Source organism: Macrobrachium nipponense, chromosome 11 (assembly GCF_015104395.2).
Source record: "Macrobrachium nipponense isolate FS-2020 chromosome 11, ASM1510439v2, whole genome shotgun sequence".
Taxonomy (NCBI): Eukaryota; Metazoa; Arthropoda; class Malacostraca; order Decapoda; family Palaemonidae; genus Macrobrachium; species Macrobrachium nipponense.
Window position 1 is genome coordinate 34,126,361 of NC_061087.1, and position 15,876 is coordinate 34,142,236.

Here is a 15,876-nt window from a genome sequence, read left to right on the forward strand (position 1 = left end):
CACACAAACACTTTTCTACATAAGTGTATGCCACACATAAACACACTTTTCCATGTAAGAGTATGCCAGAGATAAACACTTTTACACATAATCGTAGGCCACACATAAACACTTTTCCACATAAGAGTATGCCACACATAAACACTTTTCTACATAAGAGTATGCCACACATAAACAATTTTCCTTATAAGTAAATGCCATACATAAACACTTCTCCACATAAGTGTATGCCACACATAAACACTTCTCTACATAAGAGTATGCCACGCAAAAACACTTTTCTACATAAGCTTATACCACACAAAAACGTTTTTCAACATAAGCGTATGCCACACAAAAACTCTTTTCCACATAAGTGTATGCCACACATGAACGCTTTTCCACATAAGAGTATGCCACACATAAACACTTTTCCACATAAGCGTATGCCACACATAAACACTTTTCCAGATAAGCGTATGCCACACATAAATACTTTTCCAGAGAAGCGTATGCCACACATAAACACTTTTCCAGATAAGCGTATGCCACACATAAACACTTTTCCACATAAGCATATACCACACATAAACACTTTTTCTGATAAGCATATACCACACAAAAACGCTTTTCCACATAAGCGTATGCCACACATGAACGCTTTTCCGCATAAGTGTATGCCACACATGAACGCTTATCCACATAAGCGTATGCCACACATAAAGACTTCCACATAAGCGTATGCCACACATAAACACTTTTCCAGATAAGCGTATGCCACACATAAACACTTTTCCAGATAAGCGTATGCCACACATAAAACTTTTTCCAGATGAAGCGATTTGCCACACATAAAGTTTTCCAGATAAGCCGTATGCCACAGCATAAACACTTTTTTCCACTAAGCTAATACACAGCCATAAACACTTTTTCTATAAGCCATATACCACAAAACAAAAAGACCTTTTGTTCCAACATAAGCGTTATGCCACCCACATGAACGCTTTTTCCTGCATAAGTGTATGCCCACAATGACGCTTATCCAGCATAATAGCGTATGCCACACATAAAGACACTTCCACATAAGCGTTATTGCCACAAACATAAACCTTTTCCAGCATAACGCGTATGTACCACATAAACACTTTTCCAGATAAGCGTATGCCACATCATAAACACTTTTCCAACATGAATCTGATGCCACATCATAAACGACTTTTCCCACATAACATATTACCACACTAAATAAACACTTTTTTCTGATAAGCATATACCACACAAAAACGCTTTTCCACATAAGCGTATGCCACACATAAACACTTTTTCTGATAAGCGTATACCAAACATACACACTTTTCCACATAAACATTATGCCACACATAAACACTTTTTCTGATAAGCGTATACCACACATACACACTTTTCCACATAAACATTATGCCACACATAAACACTTTTTCAGGGAAACGTATGCCACACAAAAACACTTTTCCAAATAAGCACATGCCACACAAAAACGCTTTTCCACATAAGTGTATGCCACACATAAAGCTTCTAGAAAGAACGAAAATAACTTTTAGGGATACAGACAAAAACGGGAGCCTGTACGATCATCACTGAAGTTCAGAAGAGGATACTGAAGAATAACGAGGACTGAGTTCCATCAGCAAGAATTGTCAGAGGATATAACATTGCATGTAAAGACTGTAAACACTGAACTCAAGAATTCTTGTATTCCAGAAGGGCGATGAAAATATGAAGGATATAAGGACAGTAGCGTAATCAAATTGAGAATTTCATTTTATTGGCAATCGATTGATCGCGTATAAGAATTAGGAAATTCTAGGCCTAAGAGCTATGTTACATATATGACCATAAATACATAAATGTGCATTTCATCTTTGGCACATTAGCTAAGTAAATAAACAAACAAATAAATGAATGAATAAATAAATAAATAAATAAATAAATAAATAAATAAATAAATAAAATAATTAATTAATTCATTAATTAAAAGTAAAAATGGATGAATCGATCGATCACCCAAGAAAAATAAATAAATAAATCGATGGATTAAAAAGTAAAAAAGAAACAAATGGAGAAAGGGTAATTAAATAACGAAAAGTTTTGATAATAAAAAAGATACTGATATTCTCTGCTCAAATGTAGTATAAGAGCGAGGTGAAAGAAATAAGACAGGAAAGAAACATTTAAATATTACACAGGAAGGGAGATATTGCAGGAAGGGATATAGATACGCCACAAGTGAATCTTGAAAGAAGCAGGTGTATCATTGTCAGCCGTCTGAAGGTTACCATTCTGCACCACTTTTTGACTGGATCTCGGCAACTCGAATGTTGAGTCAGGATATTGAAGGAGATATAAAAATGATAAAAGTACGACCGTTTTCAAACGGAAAAGAGGAAAGAGAGTAAGAAAATCAAGGTCAATAGATAAGAAAATGTATGACGAAAGTGCAAGATGAATCTTGAATGAAAAAACATAGATCCTCAGTGATATAAAGAACAAACTATCCTAGATAAGTGTTAGTGTAAAGTACAATGACGTTTAGTGTTTTTTTCCCTGTGATACGAAGTGGTAAAATGATAAATGCGACCGTACTGGTTATGATTAAACTAAAATCAATATTTGGCGTACTGTAGTAAACACGTGAAATTTTATGAAAATGGATGTATTTTTTATGTATTCATTAAAAAATGATGCTCAGTTATGGAAAGTTAATATACCCTGCTGCTTAACCCAATCTCTTTTAGGTAGCATCATCTTTCTCTAAGACGTATCCTTTTTTGTACCTTAGTAAATTCTGGATCTGCATTTTGGAACCACCACGTAAACACTTCCTCCCAGGAACAAATATATGGCATTATCACTCAAGCTTTTTCATTGAATAGTAAAGGTTCCTTCATACATTATGTACTCCCATCTTCTCATTAACGAGGTTTGACGTTTTGTTCAGTAAAGCGAAAAGGAAGAGAAATAATGATCAAATGCAAGAGATTTTTACCTTGATAAGGTCTTCGAGAGTTTTTGTTTATACCTGCTGTAGTTAGGATAAATGTCAATAAAGTAAACGACAGATAATGACAATTTTTTGATAATTTTATAGAATACAATAAACGTAATGTTTCAGAGCAGGAATAATGATGATATTAATGATGAAGGATGAAATGTAAATAATTAAGGGCTTAGAAAAATCTTAAGAAAAGGGTTATCTAATGGAAACCTTAAAACGTTTGTGAGCATGATCATGATATGCAAAAAAAAAAAAAAGAAAAAAAAAAATCAGAATTCCAGTGTAACTTCTTCATTTACCCCAACAGATGAAGATATTTAAACAAAGACATCCCGTGTCCTTTATGGGCAAATAGATAAACTAATACATTGCTGATTTATACAACTTGATAATAAACTTTCTCGAAATTGATTACATTTGATAATGATGTACGAACTAAATACGATGAAGTAACAATGTCGCATTGAGCGTGATGAGTCTTCCTACAATGACCTTATTGTTGCATCGATCGCTCTAAAGCAATTAGTATCAATGATTATTTTTATGACAAGGTTCAATTGAAATCCTCATTCAACGAAAGCATCTGTTAATTTCAGCATGGATAATTAACATCTGATAATATGCTACTTGTCACTGGCCCTATTTGATTCTCTTTCCTAATTACTGAAATCATGGTAAACGGATATATAATATATAAAGCATTTACAGTGACTTTGCTTCTGTTTCTTATTGACTTAAAAGACATTTCAGTTTGTGCTGTGCATTTCTTGATGTTCGATTTTATTGAAACAATGAAAAGAAAATTATAGCAAATGTAATTTATTTTTGACATATCTAAACTATGCAAACATTGGAGAAAGGCTCTAAAATAAGCCTAGTTAAGAAGGGATAATCTTGTAAAATAACCTTGTAAAAATTGACACACACTAAAAAAAATACTTTAACTTAAATATTTATCATATAATTAACATATATTTTTTTACTCAAATTGTCTTTGTGATTGAAAATAACTACTATAAGAGCTATATATATTGCAACACTTAATTCATGAAAAATTGAATAAAAATACAAATGTAATAAAAGTTAACGCAACGTCAGCGTAATAACTTAACTTAGGGTGATAGGAGGTTTTAAGGGTAGAAAGTTCTGGATGGAATTATGGCCTCTTTTGAGCTAAATCTGAACACGCAGACGCTAAAATAATACATGGATAAAGGTACGAAACCTAAACCAATTTCAACTGAACGCCTACCATGATATTTGCATTTTCATGACAAGATTACCGGAATGAGTTACATGTGAATGTTAACAGTATCAACAACTCTCACCCCTTCAGATATAGATTCATCCAATTAGCTAACTAAATACATGAATTATTCATGGCCAAATAGCATTGATCAGTTTTAATGGCATTGCTTTGCTCTTATTTCTGTTTGGTAAAGTCGCTTAAATAAGTTTCTTCTAATTATCAACAGAGATTTCTATCTCGTCTTTCTTTTCTTTGTGGGTCGGGGGATGGGATCACGGTAGGGTTGCTCAAATTCAATTCGTCGCTGTTAGTAATAAAAAACCATTATAGAGCGCGTAAATATAAATTCATTTGCGTATTGGATGTCTCACATATTAAATGTTAAAAATATACGTATGTTTGTTTTCGCGTCAACCTATTGTCATATTTATGTTGAAGGGCTTAACCATTATAAAAACATATTCAGCTTGATCATTTACGCTCAGTCTTACTAATATACGCTATTATTACACGATATCTTTTGTCTCTTCACTGTACACTTTCGCTTCTTTTAATAGGCGGACGCCCCCCAGGCATGAATATCAGGAAAAAATTCTGCAAAATATTTTCCATTTCTAAAGATGTCCGAATATTCCATTTCAGCTTAACGGTGTACGATAACTAAGATGTCACTGTAATCACAAGATCGGTATTGACTATATTGCACTGCGAAACTCCAACAAGAGTTATGCCTCCCATTGAGTTGCATGATCTTATCTCGGGTTATTCATGGCCCTACCGGATGCTAAATTGAGGATCTAATTCCCGTTCTCTACTTTTATGAGGACAAAGCCAGCTCTCTAAGTTGAAAAGTTTGTCCGAGGCTACTATGCATTCATTATTTATTACCTTGCAAATGATTTAGTCAGTAAAAAGGAAAAAATGAAGCCAACTTCCCAAAGTTGGCGTTCACGATAGAGAGAGAGAGAAAGAGAGAGAAAGAGAGAGAGAGAGAGAGAGAGAGAGAGAGAGAGAGTGTTTGGTTTGGAATCAGATATTCTTATTTCTACGAAACAAATATTTATAATGTAGCTCCTCAACCGGCTGAAAGCTTTGATCAAGGGGGATCTCTCGCTAGACTTTTTTTTTTCTTTTTTTCTCAAGACGTTTATGGATTTTGTTGACTGAGTGGAGTACCGAGGAGTCTGGTGCTTCTTGTTCTATTTTAAACTTACTTGTTTAAAACGCTCTTATGAAGGAAAAATCTTCAGCGCGTTTCTTTACTAGTCCAGGTATATAAGTTCACTATGTTATTATTTTATTAGAGTTACATAGCACATATAAAGCGCTATGATTTTGAACTGGAGGGAGTTTAGGAGCACAGTAATATTTAGATACATTCCCGGAAGATCGAGTGGATGAGGTATTGTAAGTTTGACGCTTCGGGGTTTTGAATGAGAGGGTTAGCAATATTCAACAAGCCAGTGAGAGCGGAAATGAACGCGCTGCTGACACGTCTCTCTGTGTATGTGCATGCAAGAATTAATGCTGAGAAAGTTTATTGAATCTGAAGTTGAAGTATGATAACGAAATTGACATTTTATTACATTTCTTGAAGTCATGGCTGTTACAGGAAACCGAAAAGGAAAGAGATGATTATGGGAACTTTGATTAATGGACGGGGTTGACAATCCTTTACTACTCTGTAATAAGATTGTTCCTCTTGTGAATTTTTATTCCTTGGCCAATAATAATAATAATGACATTGTTTGTTTGAAGTGAGGCTCTGTGGGTTTTAATAAACATTCCTCCATTTCTTTGGAATCGAACCACGGCACAGTTACTGGTTAGTCAAGAAACTTAAACGCCACAGCAAGAGAATGACAGACCGAAATAAAGGGAAATATCTACCAGTTAAAAGAAAATTGAATAAAAGGAAAAAAAAAAACAACTGCCATTTCTACGGCAAATGTTTCTCATATCTACTCAAACTAATGTAAAAGGTTTGTCAGCATGATAATTTTTTCAGACAGTAGTTTTCTTAGACCATCACTATTATTGGTATAAAAAAAAGTAACTCGCGCCGTAAAACTATTTTCCAGAATAGAAAGTATAAAATGGAATCTAAGCGCCAGCAAATGATACACTATCCCGAATCTCTGAAATAACTTCAGGCATGCTGCTATGTATCTTCAACGTCATGACATTTTATACTGTTCACTAGAGAATGATACATTGCGCAAGGGCTCATTAATCAGTCTTGCCAACGCAACATATAATACATTATCATTTAGAACACATCGAAGCTCAGGGATTAAGTTGATCCATCTGCGCTTATAATGGATGCTCGGCTAAGAGCGACGGGCCACTGGAGTTGGAAATAATTGATACTATTGCGTCATCGTAGCTTTGCAACACTACATCACTGTATTGGATAAGAAAAAGATAAAATAAACTGCTCGTTAAAGATTAAGAAATCCTACACCACTTTGTAACCCATTTTTAGGACCCTTATTCATATTATGAACAACCAATATTTCCATCATGGAAAAATAATTTCTAAATGTTGTTTTCACAAGTATTAAATTAAAAACAGATTTACCCCGTGAGTGTTAGTTTACTTGAGAACATAAGCGGAGTTTGATTTACCTATTGCAATATTTCCACATGTCAAGATAATAGCCTAATACTAATATCCTTTATCTTCTCCTTTTATTCATTTAATTTTCATATTCGTCGAAATGTATATGCGCCACTATGTTAACTCTCTGTTTGAGATAACATGAGATATCACAGCACGGAGAAAAGGAAACGAGTCTCTATGATATTTCGCACAGAATCATATCCAAATTAAAGAAAAAATCATAGCATGATCACCTAATGATTCTGAAGTAGGGCGTCAGAATGAATATATATATATATATATATATATATATATATATATACATATATATATTATATATATATATATATATATATATATATATATACACACACACACACACACACACACACACACACACATATATATATATCTATATATATATATATATATATATATATATATATATATATATATATACATATATACATACATACATATATATACACACACACACACACACACACACATATATATATATATATAGTATATATATATATATATATATACTATATATATAATATATATATATATATATATATATATATATATATATATATATTTATGTATGATGACTGTATATGGATCGAGAATAATTTTCTTAGTTTTCTATGATCATGAAGATAAACATAAATACACTCTGACGCTGTCATGTTTATTCACTTGTCACAGAATCAAATGCACTTTTGGGCCGTTTCATAATTACTTTGTTTAGAATAGTTTTTTTTTTTAAGTTTCTTACTTTTATTATTTTTCCACTGTCTTTATTGTCATCAAGAGGTAATATTATCTGTAATCGAAGTTTTCCTAAATATCACATTTGCTATGCATATAATTACAGTAGCCTAAAGGTATAGTGCTCTTAAATAATAGAAGGATAAATATTTGTGATGATGGATTGATTAAACTATTTCAGCGTTGGTGAATCATTGAATCACTAGAAGGTTGAGATAAGTGGACACCGTGACAAAGGCGTAGTTATCAATAATAATAATAACAACAACAACAACAACAACAACAACAACAACAATAATAATAATAATAATAATAATAATAATAATAATAATAATAATAATAATAATAATAATAAGAATAAAACAAAGATTCACAGACATCACGACAGACACAGTCAGACACCAACTAAAGAAAATGCCAAACTGGAAAGCCCCAGGTCCCGATGAAGTCCATGGATACTGGCTCAAAAACTTCAAGGCCCTACACCCACGAATAGCAGAACAACTCCAGCATTGTATCTCAAATCACCAAGCACCCAAATGGATGACCACAGGAAGAACATCCTTAGTACAAAAAGACAAGAGTAAGGGAAATATAGCCAGTAACTACAGGCCTATCACCTGCCTACCAATAATGTGGAAGTTACTAACAGGTATCATCAGTGAAAGGCTATACAACTACCTAGAGGAGACAAACACCATCCCCCACCAACAGAAAGGCTGCAGAAGGAAGTGTAGGGGCACAAAAGACCAGCTCCTGATAGACAAAATGGTAATGAAGAACAGTAGGAGAAGGAAAACCAACCTAAGCATGGCATGGATAGACTATAAGAAAGCCTTCGACATGATACCACACACATGGCTGATAGAATGCCTGAAAATATATGGGGCAGAGGAAAATACCATCAGCTTCCTCAAAATACAATGCGCAACTGGAATACAATACTTACAAGCTCTGGAATAAGACTAGCAGAGGTTAATATTCAGGAGAGGATCTTCCAGGGCGACTCACTGTCCCCACTACTCTTCGTAGTAGCCATGATTCCCATGACAAAAGTACTACAAAAGATGGATGTCGGGTACCAACTCAAGAAAAGAGGCAACAGAATCAACCATCTGATGTTCATGGACGACATCAAGCTGTATGGTAAGAGCATCAAGGAAATAGATACCCTAATCCAGACTGTAAGGATTGTATCTGGGACATCAGGATGGAGTTTGGAATAGAAAAATGCGCCTTAGTCAACATACAAAAAGGCAAAGTAACGAGAACTGAAGGGATAAAACTACCAGATGGGAGCAACATCAAACACATAGATGAGACAGGATACAAATACCTGGGAATAATGGAAGGAGGAGATATAAAACACCAAGAGATGAAGGACACGATCAGGAAAGAATATATGCAGAGACTCAAGGCGATACTCAAGTCAAAACTCAACGCCGGAAATATGATAAAAGCCATAAACACATGGGCAGTGCCAGTAATCAGATACAGCGCAGGAATAGTGGAATGGACGAAGGCAGAACTCCGCAGCATAGATCAGAAAACCAGGAAACATATGACAATACACAAAGCACTACACCCAAGAGCAAATACGGACAGACTATACATAACACGAAAGGAAGGAGGGAGAGGACTACTAAGTATAGAGGACTGCGTCAACATCGAAAACAGAGCACTGGGGCAATATCTGAAAACCAGTGAAGATGAGTGGCTAAAGAGTGCATGGGAAGAAGGACTAATAAAAGCAGACGAAGACCCAGAAATATACAGAGACAGGAGAAAGACAGAAAGAACAGAGGACTGGCACAACAAACCAATGCACGGACAATACATGAGACAGACTAAAGAACTAGCCAGCGATGACAATTGGCAATGGCTACAGAGGGGAGAGCTAAAGAAGGAAACTGAAGGAATGATAACAGCGGCACAAGATCAGGCCCTAAGAACCAGATATGTTCAAAGTACGATAGACGGAAATAACATCTCTCCCATATGTAGGAAGTGCAATACGAAAAGTGAAACCATAAACCACATAGCAAGTGAATGCCCGGCACTTGCACAGAACCAGTACAAAAAGAGGCATGATTCAGTAGCAAAAGCCCTCCACTGGAGCCTGTGCAAGAAACATCAGCTACCTTGCAGTAATAAGTGGTACGAGCACATACCTGAAGGAGTGATAGAAAACGATCAGGCAAAGATCCTCTTGGACTATGGTATCAGAACGGATAGGGTGATACGTGCAAACAGACCAGACGTGACGTTGATTGACAAGGTCAAGAAGAAAGTATCACTCATTGATGTCGCAATACCATGGGACACCAGAGTTGAAGAGAAAGAGAGGGAAAAATTGGATAAGTATCAAGATCTGAAAATAGAAATAAGAAGGATATGGGATATGCCAGTGGAAATCGTACCCATAATCATAGGAGCACTAGGCACGATCCCAAGATCCCTGAAAAGGAATCTAGAAAAACTAGAGGCTGAAGTAGCTCCAGGACTCATGCAGAAGAGTGTGATCCTAGAAACGGCACACATAGTAAGAAGAGTGATGGACTCCTAAGGAGGCAGGATGCAACCCGGAACCCCACACTATAAATACCACCCAGTCAAATTGGAGGACTGTGATAGAGCAAAAAAAAAAAAAAAAAAAAAAAATTATAATAATATTCCATTAAAAAGAATGGCTGTGTTTAGCGAATTCATTTTATATGACAACTTTCCTATTCTTATTAATCGCTTTTCTGGCTCAGCACTATTATTCAATAACTGGTAAAATATTCATATTGGTAGTTGATAGAAAGGATGTGGGCATGCTTTATTTTCATTTTAAAAAACTAGGGGTTCCGGTGGCTGGTATATCAGAGTTCGTGTTCGTGTCCGTGGTTTCTTGAAATAAAAATGAAATATTACCGCATCCTCTCTATTAAATACCAATATGAATATTGGCCAGTTTTTAAATAATTGCTGAGCCAGAAGAACGATTAATAAGAAGAATAGAAAAGTTGTCATAGAGAATTAATTTACTAAATACAGCCATCCTTTTTAACTGAATATGTTTAAAAGAGGGTCTTCTTCCAAAGTAATAATAATAATAATAATAATAATAATAATATAATAATAATAATAATAATAATAATAATAATAATAATAATAATAGATATTAACTGCATCTATTTAGGCAAGGAGATACTAACATTAAAAACTGGTATTACCTATATAGCATAATTATTGTGGCATATGACTTAAAAACTGTTCTATGACATAGAATTCAGCTTTTCATTGTGAAAACCACGATGGAATGCACCAAGATTATAACAGAGGGTTAAAGAGGTGGTTTAAAATAATCTGGATACCCAGAAATTGACTGTAAAATGGACGGGAAAGGAATATCTCACTAATCTAAAGCAGACGACCCACCCTCAGAACTTGACAAATATGCTGAAAACCAGGATCTCAATCAATAATAATTTATGGGAACTTGAGAAAACGCTGAAAGTTTGGATTTACATTAACCAGTGACATTGAGAAATAGGAAAACGGTTACAAGTATTGTGGGAAAGAAAAGGATATTACCAACTCCAAATCACATAGCCACATAAAACAGATGAAGTGGAATAAGAGTTGGGGAAAAAATGATTAAAAATCCCCCAGGTACTTACCTAATTGTATCATCAAATTTAGGAAGACATAGAGTAATGATGACATAGAAATAATCCTTGACCTTAAAAAATATATTTAGGTAAAAAATATGTGTGCAAAACACGCCCCAAACTAAAAAGTAACCATTTACCAATTTCCATCAGAATTACAGAAAATATAATATTGTCCTTTACACTAACAACCCTCAAAAATGGGTTAGAATAAAAAAAAAAATAAATAAAAAATGCTTAAAGCCATACGTTCAACCTTTAGTGGCTAATTCTGAAGTCCGGAGACCTCCATTATATCCTGGCAGGAATTAGTGGATAAAAGTCTAACAGTTCAACCTTTAAACTGTCCTGTGGCATTGAAAAAAATTCAAGTTCAACAAAATATAAGAAAAATAATTCAACCCCAAATTCATCAAAATCAGAGAAAGAAGGAAACAAGTATAATAATAATAATAATAATAATAATAATAATAATAATAATAATAATAATATAATAATAATAAAATAATAATAATAATAATAATAATCCAAAGAAAACTCACAATTACATGAGTCAATAAGAGTGGAAACTAATTCCACAGCAGTATGCCTGTTTGATCTTGTTATCTAAAATATATACAGCAGAAAGCTTTCGATGACCTGCATGGTCCTCCTTGTCAATCTGATTATAATTACAAAAAGTGGCTACACAAAAACTTTTTACAAATAGGTTGTTGTTTGAAGATTTGTAGTTGGCTCTTCATGTTATTCATTCATTCTCTAACGGCTAACCAGCTAATCGCCTAGATCTTCTAAGTGGCGGTTCCGATCAAGTGATTCAGGAGCTCGACCGCAACCTAGAAGATCTAGGCGATTAGCTGGTTTGCTGTTAGAGAATGAAGGGATAACATGAAGAACCAACTACCCATCTTCAAACAACAACCTATTCGTAAACAGAAATCAAAAACAAAGTTTTTATGTAGCATGTTTTGTAATTATCGTCAGAACTGACAAGGAGAACCGTGCGGGTTATTGAAAGCTTTCTGCTGTACATATTTTGAATGTCAGAATCAAACAGGCATACTACTGTGGATTTACTTTTCCAATAATAATAATAATAATAATAATAATAATAATAATAATAATAATAATAATAATAATAATAATAATAATACCATACGAAAACTTCGACGTATGATACAAATTTTTATGGTAATATTCTACAATAACGACAGCGCGCTAAAAGTTGTTCTATAATCTGATATTTCTGAGTCGTGCCAAAATGTAAACAAAGCTAATCGAAGATTGTTTTGGTAGAGTTTCAAAGAGAGAGAGAGAGAGAGAGAGAGAGAGAGAGAGAGAGAGAGAGAGAGAGAGCCTTAATATACAGAAACAGACGGTTTTTGTCCTGACATTTCTTTTCTGACGATGGCAATAATCCATGTAATGACGCGGATGAAAGAGATGCTGGCATTCATGATGAGGAAAGAACTTGGTTAATCTTCTCTTTATCAGTCTCGTTCGTCCAAAAGATAGATTTTTTTCAAGGATCTTCATATAATAAAAGAAGAAACGAGCTACATGGCACTACTCCCGTGGCATTGGGATTATTAAATTGGAGAAAAGAAACAAATTGAAAATAATTTCTTGATCTTCTAGGAAAGCTGAAGTCGTCTGTTAAGACAGAATCCTAACTTGAAAGGGGCTCAGAGGATTAGTTGAAAGTTGTAGCAGATTAGCTTGAAGTCTTGCAACCAACTACTGGCAGATTTCTAAGGAATCATCTTTTGGGATTTCCATTTATAGTCTGCATTATTATTATTATTATTATTATTATTATTATTATTATTATTATTATTATTATTATTATTATTATTATTATTATTATTATTATTCTTGTTGGTCTATCACACTTATCGTATTCGACTGGGTGGTTTTTATAGTGTGAGGTTCCGGGTTGCATCCTGCCTCCTTAGGGGTCTATCACTTTTCTTACTGTGTGCGGTGTGTCCAGCAGTACACTCTTCTGAATTAGTCCTGGAGCTACTCCGGCATCTAGATTTTCAAAGTTTCTTTTCTGGGATCTTGGGATCGTGCCTAGTGTTCATATGATTATGAGTATAATTTCCACTGGCATATCCTATATCCTTCTTATTTCTATTTTCAGATCTTGATACATATACATTTTTTCTCTTTCAATCCCATTTACTCTGGTGCCCCATGGGATTGCGACATCAGTGAGTAATAATTTCTTCTTGATTTTATCAATCAACGTCACTTCTGGTTTTTTTGGCGCTTATCACCCTATCTGTTCCGATACCATAGTCCCCAGAGGATCTTTGCCTGTTCGTTTTCTATCACTCCTTCAGGATGGTGTTCATACCACTTATGGCTCAGCAAGGTAGCTGGTGTGTCTTGCACAGGCTCCAGTGAAGGATCTTTTGCTACTAAATCATGCCTCTTTTTGTACTAGTTCTGCGCAAGAGGCGGATATTCGCTTGCTATGGGGTTTATTGCGCTTCCGGCATTATTATCATTATTTTGATTATGGGTACAATTTCCACTGGCCTATCCCATATCCTTCTTATTTCTATTTTCAGGTCTTGATACTTATCCATTTTTCCCTTTCTTTATCTTCAACTCTGGTGTCCCATGGTATTGCGACATCAATGAGTGATACTTTCTTCTTGATTTTGTCAATCAACGTCACGTCTGGTCTATTTGCACATATCACCCTATCTGTTCTGATACCACAGTCCCAGAGGATCTTTGCCTGATCGTTTTCTATCACTCCTTCAATTATTATTATTATTATTATTATTATTATTATTATTATTATTATTATTATTATTATCATTATTATTATTATTATTATTATTATTATTATTAACCCGGCAAAAATGAGGCGACCTTTCAGCGCTACTATATCAAAGTACCATTCTTATACATAATATACCTAAATAAATTTCTTATTTTCGCAGTCGTGCAGTCTGAAAGAGATACGGAAATACTAGAATTAAAAACTCGTGGATGTTTGTTTTTTCCTGGCGTTAAGCGCAACATAACCATCTGACAACAAATTGCGCGAGCCTTTTCTTATTAACGCAGTTGTCCCCGGGTGCTAATTCTGCTTTCAGATGTGGTATTCTCTGATCATCATTAGAACAACAATGGATTATTCTGTTTTCCCCTGGTCGCTTCCAGCCAACAAGATCCCATCAACATTCTTGTTCCAAATGATTCAATACAGGGAGTTTCGTATGCTAAAAGTCTCTATATACCCCAGAATTATCCTAGAACATCAAAACTGAATACTTTGCTTAAGAGAATGCAGATAACTTTGCCAGACTTGACTAGATAATATAGCCAGCAGTAGTGTGGAAATGTTGCCGTTGGTGATCGAATATATATGCTAAAATATAAACCTGAATTATTTTGATGTTTTACGGGTATAGTCTAAAATAAAATAATAAAAACAAACAAACAAACAAACTGGGTAACTTCCAGATCATGCGCCACTTTCTATTTCAGGGTTCTCTTTTGATTGTTCATATAGGAGAAATCTTTCTGGGAATAAGTCAAAAGACGAGCCTACAAAAGGATCCGCTGTTCACAAATAATGTTAGGGAGCGGTTTCCAAGCTGCTTACAACATTAGACTTTGAAATATTAGCGAACACTTTGCTAACCATTTAGTTTATAGGCTGTTTGCAACCAAAGCTGACTGACCAAAATTAAGCTGCCCTTAAGTTGCCTGTGGCCTCTGTATTTTACACGAAAATTCATTTGGTGAAAAGACAAAAGTAAAGAGATGGGTTACAAACTTTGAGAATAACCACTTCATATTGGTTGGTTTTTGTTAGAACCGCAGGTGAATGCAATATTCTTTTAAAAGTAGATTTGGCTTCGAACGACCTCTGTCAACCCTGAAGTACTTTTGGAAAAAGATGACACCCAAAATATTGCAAAGGGACAAACTTAGCCGGAAAGAAACAAATCACTCAACCTTCCGCCTGATCGGTTTCCATCCACTGAAGTTTTGACTGAGGGTTTTCATTTACGAGCCTCATAGCTTCCAGGATTGAATCATTATCTACTCCGAGTATGAAAGTAATTCTCTCCCCTCTTCCCTTTTTCTTATATTTATAACTTTCATTTCCATAAAACAACAACAAATATCATTCAGGTATGGATACTGCTCCCAGGAACGCACCGTGGCATATGAGAAAAGCTCCCCTCGCTTCAACCCACTTAACGTGATGGATCATCGATGGAGCATTTGTAACAATGTTAACTGCAAAAAAACCATAAGTTCCAAATGAGAATCCCGAGACAAAAAAAGTCCAAAACCATCCAAGTAGGTGCAGTTACTTCCAACTGGCCTACGCCTAAAGAGATGTACCATATACTAGTGTAAGCATGCTCAGGCATCCCAATAGCTTATACTACATATTCTCTGGTTCTAAGTCAACACCCTGATATATGAGAACGCCTCTGGCAATCCTGATAAAAAACTATGAATTTGATAGATGGCTGAACTTGATACAGCACATAAAAGATGAACGCTATAGTGATTGATTTTCTTTTCTGGAGCTACCTTCATC